This window comes from Lucilia sericata, unplaced genomic scaffold (assembly GCF_015586225.1).
Source record: "Lucilia sericata isolate MDLA Ls3-8-SP2 unplaced genomic scaffold, ASM1558622v1 Contig000834F_arrow, whole genome shotgun sequence".
Classification (NCBI taxonomy): domain Eukaryota; kingdom Metazoa; phylum Arthropoda; class Insecta; order Diptera; family Calliphoridae; genus Lucilia; species Lucilia sericata.
Window position 1 is genome coordinate 69,384 of NW_023994826.1, and position 23,234 is coordinate 92,617.

At 29.5% G+C, this 23,234-nt stretch overlaps 1 long non-coding RNA gene across 2 annotated transcripts in view; it reads right to left on the minus strand.

Moving 5' to 3' along the window:
- Positions 1-17,728, minus strand: part of LOC119608423 — a 55,371-nt gene extending 37,643 nt beyond the window's left edge. For both annotated transcript variants that reach the window (XR_005231819.1, XR_005231818.1), the window contains exons 1-2: positions 17,616-17,728; positions 16,137-16,503 (exon numbers count right to left, since the gene is read on the minus strand). This is a non-coding gene — a long non-coding RNA (uncharacterized LOC119608423). The remainder of the gene's footprint in view (positions 1-16,136; positions 16,504-17,615) is intronic.
- Positions 17,729-23,234: the final 5,506 nt, after the last annotated feature.

Sequence of the window (23,234 nt, forward strand, 5' to 3'; positions counted from 1 at the left end):
AGCTATTTGAAGATAAGCGGAGAGCTGTTACTCTCTGCCCATGCCTGATATAAAATATAACATGAATTTTTTCGTTTTTATCTAAATTTTGCCTCCCGTTATTTTCTTCTTTCACTCAGAGATCTTTATTTATCACTCTCGGCCGATGGCTAGATCAAGGTTTTTTCACAAGGAAGAGAATTCATACAAGTTAAAGCCATTGAAATAAGTGACAAGCAAAGAGCTCTCACTCTCTGTCGATGTCTGATATAAAAAATATCATGAATTTGGAAGATTTTATCTAAAGATTCTTCCCATTCTATCTCCCTTTCCTTCCAAAAATTTATACTCTTGTTTTCTTTACTTTGTCATCTCTCACTGATGACATTTTCAAGTGGTTTCCTCTCTATACTTAAAGTCGATGACAAAAAATAACAAAAAAAAACCAAATGAAAAAATAATAATTTTTACTTTCTCCTTCTTAAATTTGTTTTTTTTCTCTTGCCACTTCTGGTCTCCAAACAACAACAACAAAAAAGTAAGTAATTTAATACTTGTGCGTTTTGCAATTATATTTTCTTACAAATGAAGAAGAAAAAAAAACAACAACTAAGAAATTTTAATATAAAGCACATATTGGCCTAAAGCTATAAGATAATTGAAATTGAAACCTTAAAATAAAAGTTTGGTAAAAAGAGCATTTTATGTCCTAAAGAAAATTTTTTAAAATTTAAGAAATTTTCTTAGAATTTGCCAGAAATAAAGAAAATTTAACAAATTTTAATTTGTAAACATAAAAGTTCTTAAGAGTAACAAAAGTAATAATTTAAAATTAGATTTCAATTCCGAGTTCCAAAACCATAATTTAACTGTTTTTTAACTTAAACAAATTAAAGGTTTGTTAACTCTAGCTACACTTCATACTCTCCTTCGTTCTTTCTCTTTTCAAAACTACTTATTTTCTGTACTTGAACTTGGTTCAAGTTAAAATTTTGTTTGCTTTTTACTGATTTTTACATTTTTATAGTTTTTTGACCTTTCTTTAAAAATGTTCTATTTTTTATTTTTTTTTTATTTATTTTTACTCATTTTACACTTGACATTGACAAACGTCATTGAAATAGTTTTTTTTAATGGAAAAATGAGACACAAAGTTATTACAATTTGACACGCAAACTATTTAAGATGACATTTGTCAAATGATGTTTAAGAACGAAAAAAAAACAACAACAACAATTGTTGTAATTTTCGTTAAATGACAGGCAAAAGGGAATTCTAAAAGAAGAAACAGAAGTCACAACATAAATTGTCACTTGATTAGATTTTTCTTGTTAAAATTCTAAGAAATTGTAACATATCATCTATAGTTTTTGAAGAAAATAGTTTGGACACCATTATTGATTAAATGTCTTTTACTGTAAATTCAACTTTTTTCGCTTTAACGCTTCTATTGTAAATTCCCCCCAATAGCCACACTTTTAGACAGTCTTCATCACCATAAATTATAGAATTGAAAGTAGAAATATTATGGCAGCAATAGCTACAAAAAACACATTCATTGGCTACAACATTCCTTTCAATTTGTTATTAGTTAGTCCGTCTGTCTGTCTGACTGACTGACTTGTTTCGTTTTCTGCTTCCTTTCTCTTTCAAGAACATTTATATTTATTACTATTTTCTTTATAATGTTCTTCCCCTTGTCTACTCCTTCCCTCTAGTAAACATTACCCCTCCATTATAAAAAAAAAAAAACCAAGCCCAGTTTAGAGTTTTATAGCGATATACCGGCTTTGTTTAGTTTTTGTGGTCGTCGGTCTTTTTTAGCTGTCTCAGACATAGAAAATTATATGGACAACATTAGCCGTTTTTTTTTTAACTTGTATACAATATAACGAGAAAAAAAAATGGCGAAAAAACTGAAATCGTTTAAAAGCATAAACAAGATCTTAGAGACAAACTTTCTTATAACAACAAAACTTTTTATGTATTTTCTGTAAAAACACAAGATTTTCTTAGACATTATGATTAAAATGTTGTGAATATTCAAAAGTTTTATGTTATTTAATCATATCAGCAAGAACAGGAATATTAAGAGACAGGAATAATGACTCCAACTATTTATTATACTTTCTAGCTCATTGAAGAAGTCTCCAAAACAATAATAGTTGCTCTACGATCATAGATCCTAAATAATAAGCTTGTCACGATCCTACGGACCGTCAACTTTTCGATAATAGTTTTTTTTGAAAAGATCAATTTTGAATCATTCTTCCATTTCTCAACAAGACCTAAGAAAAACTTATAATACCAGTTCTCAAAGAACACTGATTTTTTCCGGCAACAATCATTTTAAAGACGATCGTTAAGATAGTCGAAAACAACAAGCCGATCTTACGATTTATTCTTAATAATCAAAGCGAGTTGAACAACGCACTCTAAATACATAAAATAGATGTGGAACAGACTATGACAAACCATTAAATTTGAAACTATGACGACCATTCATTCAAAACTCAACCATGATCCTGGAAGCTTTAACACATATCAACTTACGATCACTAGTCTAAGGGGGCCAGTTTGCAAAATATTGGATAATAATCAATTGCTTGTGAGTCCAAAATCTTTTGTTTTCTATATTCATAGTTTTCATGGCATTGCAGAGCTTATCTAAGGTCTACGAACTTTCAAAACCCAAATAGGAGGTATTGCTTTGATCATTGCTTCACGATTTTCGATTTTCGGAGTCCGAAATCTTAATTTTATATTCAGTCTTCTAGAATCCGTTTCGAATAGGTCCTTTACGTAAAGGATCAGCATTACCAAACAACTCTCTTCAGTGGAAAATTTGTATATATTCAGAGTCCGATATCTTATCTTAATTTTATATTCAGCCTTTTATTTGCTATATTCATAGTTTTCATGGCATTGCATAGCTTATCTAAGGTCCACGATCTTTCAAACCCCAACTAGGTGGTATTGCTTTGATCACTGCTTCACGATTTTCGATTTTCAGAGTCCGAAATCTTTTCTTAATTTTATATTCAGCCTTCTTGAATCCATTTCGAATAGATCCTTTACATAAAGGAGCAGCATTACCAAACAACTCTCTGCAGTGGAAAATTTGTATATAGAATAGAATTTGTATTCCTGATAGCTCATTAAAGAATGGTCAACATGATCATCCTGATCAATCCTTCAGAATAACTTCCAGAAACATTTTGTTTTCGTATAGGAATAATAGCGATCCGGTATTTCTCTGAGATGAATACAAGATCACTAATTCCGTTTCAGTACTATATTTAGAGAAAGTTCCAAGTATGAATTCGATTTTCTGCTGGATATTGTTTAGGTGCTTAATAGATTAGATTATGAGGGAGTAACAATGCCCTCGTTGTAATTGATTATTGGAATAATATAACAGTTTATATAGTTTTGCTTTTTGAACTATAGCTATCAAATTCTCCCTATGAAGGCAAACATGGACCGTTAGAAGAATCAATGTAATATATGAAGACAGTTGGCTTCATCTCTGTTCATTGAACTCGAATGTTTTGAACATAAAAGCATTCGAGAAGTGATCGAATTCAAGACCTTGCAAAACCGATTGATAGATTAACCGATTGATAGAACAACGATCATAGAATCCGAAAGATCTTTTTAACTTAAAAGAGGAAGTGTTAAAGTTTTTAGTTTCGAAATATAACAATTACAGCATCTGATTATAAGATGGAATGTTTTAAGCGTCATAATAATCGATTCAAAAGTCCAAATTCTCCCTATAAAATCATGAGAAGACTGATCATAAACATGAGCTTACAGAATAAAAATGTTTTGAAGTTCTTAAGTTCCCACTAGATCAACTTATTCCACCACTTTTTCTTTTCAGAAGAACAGCATAAATAGTTCTCTTTTTAACCCTTAATATCTCTAATTCACTGCTCTTTCCGGTTCTAACTCAAATACCCAACTTAGTCTCACTATTTACTTTAGTTTTGGTTCATATTTCGCACATAAAATCAGTCAACCTTAAAGTATCAAAATCGAATGAGAAAATAATACATTTCTTTTACTTTGAATCTAGAGAAAAAGAATTAAACAACAACAAAGAAACGAAATTATCATCATCAACGTCATCATTGGCTTTTTAAGTTAATGTTGGCTTTGGCTGTTTATAAATCGGGACAATATATTCAACAAAAGCTAACTCCAAAAATGTAGTTTCAAAGAGAGAAAGGGGTTGATTAAGTGTGTCTTCGGTGGTTTATTGGATAGTCTGTTAGATCGATGATCGTGAGTTCTATTCCCACCAGATACAATGGTAAAGTAGAGCACAACAGGTTCGGTGGAGGTCTAGGTGTATTTCTTAAAAAAATATTTTACTTTGAGGAGGCAAAATACCAGTATTTTGATCCTAAATTTATACCGGACCTGGATAATGTTTTAAGGAATCAATTGCCATCAAAAACTCACTTTTACTAAATATTGAGTTAGCACTTTTTGTATATAAGCTGTGCTTACATGTAGACTTCATTTCTTTCACAATTTTTTTCTTTTGCGTGACTTTTTAAAGTAGAAATAACAACAGCAACAACAACAACTTACCACCATAGATATTTTTTGTAACCATCATCAACTACTTTAGTTTTTTTTTTTTTTTTGCTGTCTTTTAAGAAGCTTTTGGTGGAGTACAATTTTCTAAATGTAATTCCAAAGACAAGACACATTGTGTTCAGCATGTTTTCTTGTTTTGTCTGTGTCGCTTCTAAGAGATCTTGATGTTGTTTAGCTACTTTGCTTGTTTTAGCAACAACAAAGAACAAGACCCCTTTATTCTTTTTATTGTTTGAATCTTCATTGACTTCTTTTTCTCTATATAAAATTTCATTTTTCTAAAAAAGTTTATTCATCTTGGTTCTTTCTCACTGGTTTGGTGGCTATACCACTATTAGTAGTTGTTGTTGTTGCTGTGCTGTTGTTATGTCGAGTAGCATGGGTCCAATGACTGTGAAGGTCGTTTGCTTGTTATGTTGCTCTGTTTGGAAAGCAACAAATTCTTTTGATATTTTCTCTTTTACTACAAATATTTCTACATTTTTTTTCTTTTTTCTTAAACTTAGATCTTTTTGCAACAACTTGGAATAGTTGTACAACAATTTTTCTCTTTTTCTTTGCCTTAGTTGTTGTTGTTGTCGCTGTTTGCATTTATTGTTTATTACTCATTGTTAGTTTTGAAATGTTGCTGTAGCTGTTGTTGTCATTATTGTACTTTAACATTAGCTACTGCAGTTGTTGTGTTGTAGTGTTGCAGTTATTGACTGTTGCATGCATCAGCATTTTAAAGTTGGGAAAAGTTGTTGTTGCTTTATTTAATTAAAGTTTAAATTTTTTTGTGCAAAAGTTTGTTTTTTTTCAGTTTCTTACGCATCTTCTTGATCTTTATTATTGTTGTTGCTTGACTTTATTATCAGGAAGTTTAAAACTGCCAAGTAGACCCACTTAAGGTAGAGCTGTGCGAGACAATGCAGTGATAAACACAACACATTGTTGCAGTTGAACATGTTTTTTTTTTTGTTTTTTAAACTCTCACACAAATAGGGCAGCTGTTTGCTTCCACTCTTCTTCATTAAGAAACACTTCAAAAAAATGGCTGTTATTTTGAATTGCTTAGGGAGAAGCAAAGGAGAAGTAGAAACCGCAATATTAGAGTTAAATGCAAATACTTATATTGAAATTAGTAAAAATAGCATGTGAAATGAAGGCATTTAGAAAAGGGCAATGCAATATTTTAAGAAGTTAGGGGAAGATATCTGCACACTGAGAGAAATATTTGGAACTTTTAATAATTTTTATTGTTTAAGATTCTTGAAATTGGGAATCAGAAATCGTTATTGGCAATGCTGCAACATCAGTGCAAAAGAGCTGAAAGTTTCAAGAAAAATCTGATTTAGACAACCACGATTCCATTCGGTTCAAATTCAACACAATATTAATCTTTAGAATATATCTACGCATTACTGTAGCGATGACAGAGGAAACATATAGTTTTTCTATAAGTAATTCAGGTCTGGTTTGAAGAACAACTTGCGCAGAATCGTCGTTATCCTATGATAACCTTCTGCAGACATTCTACGTGACTTTTAAACCTCAAATGGAAATTTGATTCACACAACGATTACATTCGAAACAGTTTATTAAAGTTCTTGATCAGGAATAGATCTTCAATTGAGTAACGAATAATGTGCAGATGAGAGAGAAAACATATTTTTTCTGTATTAAGTTCGTAATTAAGGTCTGAGTTGAAGAACTACTCGCTCGTCATCGTCGTTATCTTGTAAAGGCTAGCAGTCCTGAAATCCTGAAGATATTTTATATTCATTCATTTATCGGTGATGATCATTTAAATGTGTTTCAATACTGTTAAACGATGGCTGTCACACAAACCATGATCTATACCTTAAATCTCCAGAAAAACTTCCCAAAACATTATGTTATCGAATAGAAAAGTTCAAGATCAGTACTGCATCTAGTTCTCGTTAGTTAATCGAGAATGAGCAGCTCAAAAAGGAGACATATTGTATCTCTATTAAGTAAAGTTTTTAGTCGTAATTCAGATCACAGTTAGGCCTGAAGACATTCTTTGAAAGTCTTAACGCAGAGAACTGTGATTACTTTCACTACATATCGCGATGATCAAGCTAAAGTGTCAGACGACGAGAGTCAGACTTGCCATGTGATCCATATCTTAATCTTCCAGAATAACTTCTAGAAACAGTGAATCATCGGGAAGACAAGAGAATGACGGAAATTTGAAATTTCCTCAAAAAATGCAAGATCAGTTTTGCTCCTAGTACTTGTTAGTTAAACGAGTAATATGCAGATGAGAGAGGAGAAAGTTTTCGGTACTGGTGGAGAGCTATTAAAAACTCAATTTTAATTAAAGATTTCAAAGTTTCCAACTTTCGTTATGAAGGATTTAAGGAGGATTTCCTTAAATTTTCACCCATAAGGATCTTGAGAAGAATAGCAAATCCGCCATTTGATTAATCTAAATTTAAAGCAAACTATTTCATTAAAAGTATGAAGATTTCTGATTTGAAAAGAAGGGAGATAATTAAGGGTTTCAAAAGATCAATTCTGAATATTAATTTATTCAACCTCGATCTATGGTGGGTCCTCTATAATTTTGACCGGTCTTTTTGACATTTAGTAGAGAATATTTGATTATTGTTCATGTCAAATTCTATCTCTTGTGTAAGCCAGATATGAACATTGAAATCATATTATTCTAGAGAGGACCCTATACCAAGGCTTGCGTCAAATCTGAACCGATTATTGCCATTATCTAAACCAATGAAAAATGTTCCCCTCTCTCCTTCCATTTAGGTCATATCATATTTTCAACAGACTGACAGGCCGACAAAGCTTTGTTAGGGCTCTGAATACGCTTAAAGCTATATTTCACTTTTGATCAATATTTTGCTTATTATCTTGACTTGACAAATTTATTTCTTTAATTCCGTTAATATGCAAAAAATACCGGATATTTTATTTCAAAACAAAACCATTCTCAAAACAATAAATCTCTAATGATCTAATAAGAATCTATATATGTACATAAAAACCTGATTTACTTATCAAAACCGTAAGGAATTCTAACCCATTTTTTGGATATATAACAAATAACAACAACCTATAAATGAAGAAAGAAAAAACTTATACATATAGACAATGACTACTACAATACTTTCTAGAATTCTTAATGAAAATTTCATAAAATGAAGAAGTTAAACAAATAATAAATAGATAAAATAACAGTTAAGTAAGACAAGAATAATATACAACAAAAAAATAATAACAAATTGTATAGAATACTGAAATAAACAAATACTGTACAAAATGCGTCATATTCAAAAACAAGATTTGAATTTTTATATAAAAATTTTTGTTCAAGTTTTGTAGTTGTTATTGTTGCTGTAGTTATTTATCTAATTTGAAATTCATTAAACGTATGATGTGTCTTTTTCTTCATTTTTTTTTTATATTTTTTTAAGAAAAGTATGAATTTATTAAGTGGAGAAAGAGAGAGATAGATAGAGAAAAATAAATGAAATTAATTGAAATTAGATAAGAATCGACCTCAAACACACCAAACTAGTTATAAAGAAAAATTAAATAAAAATATTTTGGTTAAAAGGGACAAAGTAAAGAATTGAAACAAAAGTATACAAAAAATTCGAATTGTTTAGAATAAAAATTAAAGAGAAAAAGTTTAAAATTTTAAAAAATTACAATTTGTTATAAAATATTAAAAATGCAACAGTTCAAAAACTGTTACGTGTACTTATGATCTCTATGAGATTACAAAATGCAGTGTTTTTCAGGGAGAAATATCCACCATCGATAAGGTCGCAAGAACCATCCAAGAAGACACATCAAAGAAATCTCATGTCCACCATTGGGTAATTGTAGATGTTATGAACTATTTAGGTTTGTTCCAACGGTCACACGGTAATTGGATCTTCGCTCCCTAACGAACCGATTAAAAAAACTTGGCCTAAGATTGCCATCTCGTGGACAATATTATCAACTGAAAGTTTCGCCCCAGGAATGAACAATCGACCACAATCGAACTGTTAAAACAATAACAATAAACTATACCATAAGGCTCAGGTATCTCAGAATCCACTTTTCAAGTCTTGTTGTCCACTTGACCTCTGTATGACCACTTTAGGACATACCTCTTTATAAATTTCGTAAGAGAAGAAAAGTTAGGGGACCCTGTGTCATTGAGACTGGGTCTCTTTGCAAGAGATATCGTCACATTCTAGGGTATTGGAAAATGGGTCCAGAATCAGACTCTGACAACAACTAGGGTAACTTTATATATTATGAAATAGTCGGGATAGATACTTCGCTGCGGGATGAGATAATAAAGTATTTGTAGCCGAACGTACCGATTCACACTCATCCTAAGATTGTCAATTTCACAGGAAAGAACTATCGATCACAGTAGAATGGTTATAACATGTTCTCTGTATGACCACTCTAGGACATACCTCTCTATAAGTTTCTAAAGAAGGGAAGAGAAGTTGCTGGACATTGTGTCGTTCCTACGACAATTGGATCTTTGATCCTGAATGACACGGGTCTTAATCGAGCAAGATTGTCAACTCATCTACAGAAGGCTCAACACAGGTGGTCAAACGAATCCACTTGTCAAGTCTTGAGGTGAACATGGTTTCTATATGACCACTCTAAGACAAAACTCTCTATATGTTTCCAAAGAAAAGAGGAGAAGTTACTGGACATTGTGTCCTTCTCACGACAATTTGATCTTTGCTCCGGAATGACACGGGTTTTAATCGACTAAGATTGTCAACTCATCTTCAGAAGGCTCAACATAGGTGGTCAAACGAATTCACTTGTCAAGTCTTGTGGTCAACATGGCCTCTGTATGACCATTTTAGGACAATCTTCGTTATAAGTTTCCAAAGAAAAGAAGTGAAGTTACTGGACATTGTGTCATTGGTATGAATGATGCTAGGAGACCGGGTATCTCATTCAACATCTATAGTAAATATTGTCATAACATAGATAAAGTAGAGACAATACCTTGCTTACTTCGTTATTTTCCAGTATTCCCTATAATGTTTTGAACGCAAGAATCTCCTACTTGAAGATCGCAGGCCATATCAGACAAAGAAGAAAAACTATCACGGAAAACAAGATTAGTTTTGGCACAACAAAGACGTGGTGAAGCAACTGGCTTAATTACTTCTGGTCATACACAGACCGTACCGTCCCCAACAAATGCCTAGCATATAGTTAAGGTCCACATGATACCCACTACTTCCAACCCAACTTCACTTTGCGCAATGGATTCATGTACACAACCAGATCTGGATATTGATTATAAAGATACAACAACAAAAGCACAACTTTTAGGAAAATAAAAAACTTTTTTATATTTCGAAAAAATTAAAAACTTCTATTTTGTTATAACAGAGTTGCTATTAAAAGTAATAGAGAACAAAATTCTATGAGTGTCTTATTTCAAGATAATAATTATCTATCAATATTTATTGTGTATTGATAACGACATATGAAAAAAACGCAAAATTATACGCAAAATAAAATTAAGTACATAGAAAATCCATAAAATGTGACAGAAGATAAGACAAGAACAAACAAACAAAAAAACTAATAATTTGCTATAAAACTAGAGCGAATTTTTATTATTGCAAAAATATCATAAAGTTATAGAAAACTGAAAGGAAAATAAAACTATTTAGGAGAAAAAAAATTTGCAAAGAGAAATGAAAAATAAACTTTACTAAAATCTAAAGAATTTCTAAAAGTTATAACGCCTTATTGCTAACAATTTGTCAAAGGTTTATAGAACAATTTATGTATGAAAATTTGTCTTATAAACCTTTTATAAATGTTTATCCCTTTTAAAACCATAAAAATTCCATTTAAATTTTGCTTGAGAACTAAATCTCAAGAATTTTATCTGTTAATTTACAATATCTTAATAAAAAGATAAAGTATTATTAAGCAAAAACAGTTGCGTGTTTAACCATTTACTAAAAATACTTATTAACTCACAAATTTCATAAAACCATAAGTTTTAAACTACCCACCTTGATTTTTTACAACCCTCTTAAACAAATAACCGTCAAAAATAATTATGATCTAATTTTTTTTTTATTAAAAACCTATTGACAAGTTAAAAAATCAAATAAAGTTAATATAACAATATAGTTTTTATTTTCTATAATTTCTATAAATTAGGGAAGTTGTTAGTTAATTTAATATTATGTTAAGAATTTAAAAAAAAGCAATAGTCTAATAATTTTATATTAATTTTAATAATATAATAAGAATGTGGGCTGTTTTGTTATTAATTTATTTTATTTAAATAAAATATATAGTTTAAACCACCAACTGTTATTGTTCATGTTGGCAACAAAGATTATTAGTATAATGTTAAATAATAATTGTCTTTTTCTTTAACAAGATTTCATAATTTATAAAAAAATTAAAATTTATAGTTTTTATTATAATATTAAGAGTTAATTATTAGGTTCTAGAAGAAAACAGGGAAAACCTACATTTTAGAAAAAAGAGCAGTTTAAAAAGTAAAAGAACTTAGATATTTTCGGTTTAAAATGGAAATCTTTAAAATAAAATTTAAATAGTTGTGTTGGTGATATCCCTAAAAGTGATGAAAATGCTGTTTTATAACTAAAACTTCTTTTCTTAAACTTTTTAAAAAGGAAACAAGTAAAAATATTCTTGAAATAAGTCTGAACCAATCTATCTGCTTTACTAATGTCTTTTACCTTCCTAAGCTCGTGTTAAATTTTATTTGCAGAAGAAAAGCAAACAAAATTATTTGTTGCTTTTTATACCCTACACCACTTCAGTGGGGAGGGTATATTGGGTTTGTGCTGATGTTTGTAACGCACAATGATATTGGTCCTATACCCACCTTAAAGTATCGATTTAGCTATGTCCGTCTGTCCGTCCGTCCGTCCATGTAAACCTTGTAATCAAACTACAGGTCGCAATTTTGAAGATAATTCAATGAAATTTGGTACATGATCTTCTATTGTTCCAGGGACGAAGCCTATTGAAAATGGTTAAGATCGTTCCATTATTTCACCTAGCCCCCATACAACTGAACCCCCCAATAGGGCTTGAAAACCTTGTAATCAAACTACAAGTCGCAATTTTGGAGATAATGTCCATGTAAACCTTGTAATCAAACTACAGGTCGGAATTTTGAAGATAATTCAATGAAATTTGGTACATGATCTTCTATTGTTCCAGGGACGAAGCCTATTGAAAATAGTTAAGATCGTTCCATTATTTCACCTAGCCCCCATACAACTGAACCCCCCAATAGGGCTTGAAAACCTTGTAATCAAACTACAAGTCGCAATTTTGGAGATAATTCAATGAAATTTGGCACATGATCTTTCATGATACCGTAGACGAAGCCTATTGAAAATGGTTAACATCGGTCCATTATTTCACCTAGCCCCCATACAACTGAACTCCCGAATAGGGCTTTTAAACTTTGTAATCAAACTACAAGTCGCAATTTTGGAGATAATTCAATGAAATTTGGCACATGATCTTTTATAGTACCGTAAACGAAGCCTGTTGAAAATGGTTTACATCGGTCCATTATTTCACCTAGCCCCCATACAACTGAACCCGCCGAATAGGGCTTTTAAGTTCATAATTATGTTTAATATACTCATATCTCGACAAAAAGCTGCAAAAACCAAGTTCTATACAAGATTTGATGACCCTCACGAATTCTATAATAATAGGTCCTCATATGACCCTAGCCCCTATGAAAAGCCCCCATCAAAATTTCACTTAAATGTCCACAATTTTATTCAACAATAAACGGCTTAAGTATGTATATCTGACGCAAGGTACAATTCAATTTAAATACTTTATTATGGCAAATAAATCACATTATATTTTTGTCAAAGGTGTAGGGTATTATATGGTCGACCTCGCCCGACTATAATTTCTTACTTGTTTATTTATTTTATTATTCTTTTTCATTATTTGTTTTGTCTTTTTTGTTGTCCACAAAAGTCTGGTAAAAAATTTAAGAGCAAATAAACTTTGAAAAAAAAAAGAAACTTGTTTTTTTTCTTCAAATACCCAAAAATAGCAACAAAATAATTGCAAATGTATTCCAACTTTAAATTATGTCTTTAGCTGTTGAGGTTTGTATATGCAGCTTTATCTAATTGAAAATATAACTAAAACGATATTTGGCACCCCTAAATGAGGGATAAATCTAAAATTGCTAATTAAAGCAAAATAAAAACGATAATTTGTCAAAAAAGTGAAACTTTTTATTCAAAATTTGGAAATTTTCTTTCTAAATATCCCTTTTTAGGGGAAGTTTTCCATAATTAAGTATTTGTTACATTTAAAGTTCAAATATTCATGGTATTCATGGTCTGGAGAGGATTACAAAAAGCCTGCATTGTTTTTCAGGCAGAAAATTTCGTCATCGATATGTTACGCAATAAATATCCAAAAACATAATCGTATGAAATTGACCATTAACTTTTACGTAGACTGTCTTCCATCCCCCTTTCAGGATCATGCCCTCGATCACGTTAAGATCGAAAAAGATTCTTAATTGCATTCACATCCAATTTGTCAAAAAAGTGAAACTTTTTATTCAAAATTTGAAAATTTTCTTTACAAATATCCCTTTTTAGGGAAAATTTTTCTTAATTAAGTATTTGTTACATTTAAAGTTCAAATACTGTTACAGGTATTCATGGTCTGGAGAGGATTACAAAAAGCCTGCATTGTTTTTAGGCAGAAAATATCGCCATCGATATGTTACGTGATAAATATCCAAAAATAGTTCACCATTAACTTTTGCGTAGACTGTCTTCCATCCCTCTTTAAGAATCTTGCCCTCGATCACGTTAAGATCGAAAAAGATTCTGAATTGCATTCACATCCACTTAGAATGCACTCTAACAAGTAATTAGGGTTCCAGAACAAATTTTACAAAAAATATTTAAAATTTTAAAACTTTTTTAAACAAAAAATTTTAAAAAATTTATAAAAATCATTAATTTTTTATAGAAACCCAGCAAAAATTGTATTAGTTCCACAACTAGTTCTAGAACGCATGAATATAACCTGTACTTGTTCTTCTTTAGCATTGAGACGAATGATTTTTGTTCGAAATTGTCACCTTCAGAACTGGTTTATACAAAAATTTCAATATTGAATAATGAATATTGTGAAATTTTGTATTGGAAAATTTTCAATTTTATTATAAAACATTTCTTTAACGAAAGTTTTCCATATCAAAATATTTTTCTCAAAAAGATTCAGTATTAAAAGAAATTTAATAATAAACTTTGAAAATTAAAAAAATTATTTAGAAATTTTTCAGAATTTAAACTTTTATTTCGAAAAATTGAAATATTGTGAATATTCTGAGATTTTGAATTGGACAATTTTTCAATTTTAACACTTTTTTACAAAAAAACAACTTTATTATTCAACATTTCCTTAAACAAAGTTTTCAAAATAGATAAAATCCTTTAAAGAAATTTCACAAGAAACTTTGAATATTAAAAAATTTATTTCGAAATTTTTTAAAATTTAAAGTTTTAGTTTCAAAATCTTAAATAAAGAACAATTTATTAAAGAAAAGGGCAATATTTTAAAATTTTGGAGTGAAAAAGGTTTATGATTTGTATGAAAAACAAGAATCAACTGATTCATCACGGAACGAAACGTTGAAATTAATTCTTGCTTTAAGTACTTAAGTGAAATCCTTGGTAGGATATTGAAATGGAAACTTCACATAGACTATAGGATCAAAAGGCATTTCGATACCGGGCGCTATGTTGGAGAATCATAGGCACAAAATGGGTCTTTATGAAAGTTTGATTACTTAGAACAATTCTTAACTTATGCTTCAATAATCTGGTGAACTTCTATGGACAGAAAAGTGTAATATCAAACTACTACTACGTCAACCAAGTCTGTGAAAACGTTTCTCGATACTCCAGCCATTGAATCGTTATATATTGGATATGAGGCAGCACTTAAAGCCAAACGTGTCGTAACTTTAGGCGAACTGACTAATATATACTGGACACTTTATGAGTTTTCAATGAAAACTTTGGATACTAAACATTTCTTAAAAGGTAAATACCGAATTTATTCATAACACAGGTCAACAAAATTTGAAAAAAGTCGAAGTTAAAGAAAGCCCCTTTTTTGGACATATTGGAGACGCTATAACAGCATGAAGACAACTTTATTTATAAAATCTGTTATGTCATTTGAAAGTCCAATCTATCGTCTTTAAAATAAAGTTTTAACCACTATTGTACCCTATTTTTCTTCGGATTCCACACTGCTCAGTCTTTTAGACTCCTATACTCAGGTGTCTGGGTTAAAAAATTGATTTTTATAGATTTTAAATTACTTTTTTTAAACCAAATAACAAAGAACGAATCAATATTGCGCATTCTACAGGTAATTAACCACAAAATAATTAGAAATTTCTAATTGGTCAGCTTCAACCCTAAACAATTAAAGCACCTGCTTAGCAAAGAAGAAAAAACCAAGCAACAAAGGCGACGACGACACTCTTATCACAAAAAAATGAACAATTAAACCTTAAATAAAACAAGTAAGAAAGTATAGTCGGGCGTGGCCGACCATATGATACCCTACACCAGTTATGAATATTAAATGTGATTTATTTTTCATAATATCGCATTTATCTTCAATATTCCCTTGTTCCGATACATTTAAGCAATTTATGGATGAAAAACTAATTTTCTGAAAGAGGCTTTATATGGGGGCTAGGGGCAAATATGGACCAAGCCCGATAAAATTTTGTGAATATATTTATATTTACATAATATTTTATTGTGCTGAATTTCATCGCGATATTTGTGTTTATAAGTTAATTTGGGACATTCAAGTAATTTTCTGAAGGGGACTTTGTATGGGAGCTAGGGTCAAATGGGGCCCGATCTTTATGAAATTTGGCAGGGTTATCAAGACTTCTATAAAACTTAGTTGTGCCATATTTTATCGATATATCTGTATATTTAACATAATTGTGAGCTCAGAAGCCCTTTTCGGGGGGTTCTGTTCTATGGGGGATAGGTGAAATAATGGACCGATTTTAGCCATTTTCAATAGGCTTCGTCCTTGGGTCAAATAAAACGTGCGTGCCAAATTTCATCCAATTATCTTGAAAATTGCGACCTGTAGCTTGCGCACAAGGTTTACATGGACAGCCAGCCAGACGGACGGACGGACATAGCTTAATCGACTCAGAAAACGATTCTAAGCCGATTAGTATACTTTAAGGTGGGTCTAGGACGAATATTTTTATATGTTACAAACATCAGCACAAATCCAATATACCCTCCCCACTAAGGTATAAAAATGTATCCCTTCATTTAATATAAACAACCAAGTCCTGTGTATGTATAACGACACAAAAACACCAATATAAAGGAATTTTTGGCAAACTGAAAACTAGGACACTTTTATGTACCTACTACACAGGAGGCAATTACTTTAAAATGTTTTACTTTGTATGTATTATTTGCATTACTCACCTGGCAAATGGTGTTTGTTCAACTTCATAAATTTCGTTGATATCATGAGGAACGAGTAGACCCTTAAGACGTTCCTCATCGATGTCCAGCAAACCGTCTCCAATTGGAAAAATACCTTCAGCAAACATGTTCGTTTTGTTGTTTTTTCGTTTTTCTTTAATTTTTTTCTTAAATTTTTTTTTCTTTAATAAAAGGGAGGGAATTCTTTTTTTGCGGGATTTTGTTTTTGTTTAATTTCGCTTTAATCCTTTGAGGGGAGTTTAGGTTTCTTTATTTTTTTTTTTAAACTTTTGCCTAAGAGAATTGACTTTCTTAACACTTTTTTTCGCTTTATTTTTTCTTTAACAATTTAAAACACATAGAATCACTGTGGGAAAGATAAAAAAAGAATTGAGAATTTAATTAATTTATAATTTGGAATTTGTTATAATTTTATTTAATTTGAAATATTATTTTTTTAGAAAATAACACAAAAATCCCAGCAGGAGAGTATAAATTTGTTTAATTTTATTTAATATTTGTTTAATTGTAATTTGACTTTAGTTTTTCTATATTTTTACTCTATAAACAACAACACTTTTTAATAAGAAAAAGCAACAGAGGAAATATTACTATTTTTTTGTTGTAAAATTTTTTCATTTGACATTTGTGTGTTGTTATTTTATTTATTCTGCTGCTGCTGCTGCTTCTTCTTGTTCTTCTACTTTAGTTAATTTAACAGCAACAACAACACTTCATTTTTTTTTTCGTACTCTACACTTTAATATAAATGTTTGTCAAAATGTGTATGTTTTTTCTTGTGCATTAGAAAGAGAGAGGTGTTTGGAAAGGGAGTCGTAGTAAAAACACTCATAGAAAATAAAAACTAAATAAACACTCAAAGCCAGAAGTCGTAAATTTGTTAACAAAACACTGTATAAAATAAAAATTTAATTTAATATTAATAAAAAATTTCCTAAAATTTAAAGTAATTGCTTGTTTTACACCAAAATTCTTTAGGAAAAAAGAAATTGTTATGTTATACTCGTGTTATGGAAAAATATTTTTTTAAAGAAAAATTTTCACTTTCAGCAGCTTGTTTTTTTACAATATTTTTTCTTGTTGTAATTGTGAAACAAGTTTTTCTTAAACTTTTTTTCTTTATTTTTTTTTTAAATTTTAACAAACACACTCACTTTACGTTTTTATATACAATATTTTTTGTGTTGTTTTTTTTTTTTAATTCTCTCCTTGTTTTTTTTTTTCTTTTATAACTTTGTTTCGTTGTGTATTCCTTGTTATGTTTGCCTTTTAGCACTTCCAACAATTTTTATGTTATTCACCAAAAAAAAAGAAAATTTAATTTTCTATACTTCTTTTATCCCACAAAAGCTTTAAAATCACTTCAATTTTTATTAAAAACTTCTTGACGAGTCACCAAAACGTGTAAATAACTTATTTTTTAATTTTATAAAATTACTAATTCGTTCGTTTTATTACCTACTCAAAAAACACACAGAGCTTGAAGAAAACTCATTTGGGATATTTCAAAAAAAAAAAACAACAACATACGCGTCTGCAAAACTTCACTACTCGACTTTTTAAAATTGACTGACGTTTTCAAACAAAGCAACAAGGCAAGAGTACCAAGTCTTTCAGCAACAACTAAAATAAAGGCGTCATAGCAAGTGTGGCGGCTTATATAACATAACGGCGTTGACAAGTTTAATAAACAAGGAGAAAACTTCAAACAGTTCAAGTTAATAGAGTTTTTAATGAAAATAATCATAAAAAAACAATTAGTACATTTAAAATGTTTTGCAATTAACTTAATTAAATTAATTCAATATTGTTTATCTAAAATCTAAAATTTAACTTCGTTTTAAAACTTTTTTTTATAAATTTTCAACGACTTTAAGCTACAGTGGGCAAATTTTCTTCAAACAAAAATTCATACAAAACCGCATTAAAGTTGTGTTCTATTGATTTCGATTTAAGCAAAGCAATACATTTTTTGCAATATGAAACAAAACTATTTAATCCAACTTCTTTATCCAGTAGTCCTAACAACATACATACATATGTATCAGTCCAAAACTAACCTATTGACTAGAAAACAAACTAGACCATAGATTAGATAACAGACTATTCCATAGACTAGTCTATAGACTAGTGGACGGACATGTCCATAGACACAATACTAGACAAGAACAAAACTAGTCTATAAAAGAGACAACTTTATAGACTAGACAAAACACTAGACTCGTGCATAATGTGGACAAATGACTAGTTCATACACTACACTATTCTATAGACTATATAACAGACTATTCCATAGTCTAGAAAACTGGCTAGCAGCTATCCCATATACTATAAAATTAACAAGTCCATAGACTAGAGAATAGTCTACAGACTAGACATGACTAGACCATTCTCTCTTCTTCAGGAATATTTGGTATTAATGAACAAATCGGGAAAATATAAAATAAAATTTCGATCTTATAACAAGTCAAATTTATATAGGACCTAAAAAGCTGAGATTTGACAGAAATATATCCTACTAATTTTCATTATAAATCTGTTTATTTGATATGATTCACAAAACGTTACGTATTAACTAATTACGGTATTAAAACTCGTTTCAAATACAAAGCAACAGGATAAGAGTCCCTAGCTTACACCAACATTTAAAAGAACGGCGTCAATAAAGTACACGTTCGCAGAGGTGTTGCTGACAGAAAAGCATAAATATTTAACAAATGCAAGAAATGCAATTATCTGCATTTAGACATACATACAATGTGTGTATTTAATTTTAAGAGAATTATTTTATTTGTTATCATATAAATTTGTATATTTTTCTTTACATTAACAGCAACTGATAAAAATAATCACTGACTTGGAAGTTTGCCAAATGGTTGAATGGTTGGTACTGCCATTTATGGTTTTACTACAGTATTGCCATTCATAGTTAGTGAGTTTTATTAAAGCTGAGAAAAGTTTCTGTTATTGTGAATAGCTGTTTTCAGTGGTAGATTTAAACGTTACTTTTCAAAATGTTTCTACCTGTTAATCAGGAATTGAATGAACTAGCACATTTTAAATAAGTATTAAAATTATATTAATTAAAACAAATTTATTTTAAAACTGATTTATTAGGTGATTTTCCTAAAAAGTCCCAGGCCGATAAGAAATAGATGGTGTCTCACCCCTCTCCTACATATTAAAGGACATTAATAATTCAACAAATTTCAAATTATAAAACTCATTCTTAACTCCTAAAATAAAAAAATTACCTATGTATGTACATATATTTTCGATATTTTTCTGCTTAAATTGCATCATTTTAGAAATAAAAGTTAAATAAAAGCAACAACAAAATCAATTTAGAAAAAATCTAATGAAGTCAAATAACTCAACAACAGCATGCGTTTGAAATGGCGCCTTCTTGTTAAGAAGTGTTGACAGCATGTCCGGCTAGACAAAAAATTTAAAGCAATAAAGTAGACCTAACAAAAAATCGCACACAAAAAAGAATTTAATCCCCCTCTTTTATTTTAAATGTAAAGATTTTTGTTGTTGTAATTTTTTCGCAAAAAAAACTTAAACAAATCTTAAATTCCGCTATTTAAGTTGTTCGTTGCCGTATGAAAGAGCAAAAAAGTAAAAAACAAACAACAACAAATACTTATAAATCTGTTGTAAAGGAATCAAGATCTTGTGCAGACCGACCCATCAACACACGTAATTACAAACCGCCTTTACACTTTATTACAGTCAACAACCGGAACAAGATACTTAACACTACAATCGATTCACAAAAAATGATTAAAAATACAAGAACAAAATATGTACTTCATAAAGCAGAGATTTGAAGGAATGTATAGTAAACACAGAAATAAATTAACTAACTAACTAACTAACTAACTAACTACTAACTAACTAACTAACTAACTAACTAACTAACTAACTAACTAACTAACTAACTAACTAACTAACTACTACTAACTAACTACTAACTAACTAACTAACTAACTAACTAACTAACTAACTAACTAACTACTAACTAACTAACTAACTAACTACTAACTAACTAACTAACTAACTAACTAACTAACTAACTAACTAACTAACTAACTAACTAACTAACTAACTAACTAACTAACTAACTAACTAACTAACTAACTAACTAACTAACTAACTAACTAACTAACTAACTAACTAACTAACTAACTAACTAACTAACTAACTAACTAACTAACTAACTAACTAACTAACTAACTAACTAACTAACTAACTAACTAACTAACTAACTAACTAACTAACTAACTAACTAACTAACTAACTAACTAACTAACTAACTAACTAACTAACTAACTAACTAACTAACTAACTAACTAACTAACTAACTAACTAACTAACTAACTAACTAACTAACTAACTAACTAACTAACTAACTAACTAACTAACTAACTAACTAACTAACTAACTAACTAACTAACTAACTAACTAACTAACTAACTAACTAACTACTAACTAACTAACTAACTAACTAACTAACTAACTAACTAACTAACTAACTAACTAACTAACTACTAACTAACTAACTAACTAACTAACTAACTAACTAACTAACTAACTAACTAACTAACTAACTAACTAACTAACTAACTAACTAACTAACTAACTAACTAACTAACTAACTAACTAACTAACTAACTAACTAACTAACTACTAACTAACTAACTAACTAACTAACTAACTAACTAACTAACTAACTAACTAACTAACTAACTAACTAACTACTAACTAACTAACTAACTACTAACTAACTAACTAACTACTAACTAACTAACTAACTAACTAACTAACTAACTAACTAACTAACTAACTAACTAACTAACTAACTACTAACTAACTAACTAACTAACTAACTAACTAACTAACTAACTAACTAACTAACTAACTAACTACTAACTACTAACTAACTAACTAACTAACTAACTAACTAACTAACTAACTAACTAACTAACTAACTAACTAACTAACTAACTAACTACTAACTAACTAACTAACTAACTAACTACTAACTAACTAACTAACTAACTACTAACTAACTAACTAACTAACTAACTAACTAACTAACTAACTAACTAACTAACTAACTAACTAACTAACTAACTAACTAACTAACTAACTAACTAACTAACTAACTAACTAACTAACTAACTAACTAACTAACTAACTAACTACTAACTAACTAACTAACTAACTAACTAACTAACTAACTAACTAACTAACTACTAACTAACTAACTAACTAACTAACTAACTAACTAACTAACTAACTAACTAACTACTACTAACTAACTAACTAACTAACTAACTAACTAACTAACTAACTAACTAACTAACTAACTAACTAACTAACTAACTAACTAACTAACTAACTACTAACTAACTAACTAACTAACTAACTAACTAACTACTAACTAACTAACTAACTAACTAACTAACTAACTAACTAACTAACTAACTAACTAACTAACTAACTAACTAACTAACTACTAACTAACTAACTAACTAACTAACTAACTAACTAACTAACTAACTACTAACTAACTAACTAACTAACTAACTAACTAACTAACTAACTAACTAACTAACTAACTAACTAACTAACTACTAACTAACTAACTAACTAACTAACTAACTAACTAACTAACTAACTAACTAACTAACTAACTAACTAACTACTAACTAACTAACTAACTAACTAACTAACTAACTAACTAACTAACTAACTAACTAACTAACTAACTAACTAACTAACTAACTAACTAACTAACTAACTAACTAACTAACTAACTAACTAACTAACTAACTAACTAACTAACTAACTAACTAACTAACTAACTACTAACTAACTAACTAACTAACTACTAACTAACTAACTAACTAACTAACTACTACTTACTAACTTACTAACTTACTAACTAACTAACTAACTAACTAACTAACTAACTAACTAACTAACTAACTAACTAACTAACTAACTAACTAACTAACTAACTAACTAACTAACTAACTAACTAACTAACTAACTAACTAACTAACTAACTAACTAACTAACTAACTAACTAACTAACTAACTAACTAACTAACTAACTAACTAACTAACTAACTAACTAACTAACTAACTAACTAACTAACTAACTAACTAACTAACTAACTAACTAACTAACTAACTAACTAACTAACTAACTAACTAACTAACTAACTAACTAACTAACTAACTAACTAACTTACTAACTAACTAACTATAACTATGGTATAACCGATAGTCCATACCATAAATAAGACTATAGACGAGGTTACAGTCCACATTATAGACGAGACTTTTTGTTGTAGATATGACAATACATATGTATAATACGTATGTAATACATATGTATATGAGTCTGCATATAGTCTACAATAAAGAATAGACTATAGACGGAGTCAGTCTCATATTTCGAATGGAAAAGAAATGTTACATATAGTCCATTTGAAAGTTAAGTTATAAAAGGGTAATTTAATGAAATCACCCTTTCAAGACCCTGCCAACCTAGTATGAGGGATTAAGTACTCAAATAATTTTTGTTTATAATGGGGAACTGCAAAAATCAACCAACAATAAACCATCATGAACAAAATCGTATTTATTTTTATATGAAATTCTTAAAATACCACAAAGATTTTAAAATAACTTTGCATTTCTTCACAGTAGTTTTAGCCATCATGCTGATGTGATGTACTACAGTGTAAAATTGTTGGAAAAATAAAATTTACATGTGTTTCCTTTAATTAGCAAAACATTTTCTTTGTGTAGACTATTGCCAGCAATTGCTTTTTTAGTGGAATATCTCAATTGTTATGCAAAGAAATTCTTGAAAATAGAATAGAAGAATGTTTTCATTCAATTCCAAATGAAAACGAAAATCCCATTGGCAGTTTATTGAACTTTTTACGCAGAAATGTTTACAGCTATAGATTTTCACTTTTCTTTGGTGTACTATTGTCTAAAATTTCTCTAATACTTTTCAAATGTCAAGTGGATATTGTCTCAGCTATTTTTTTT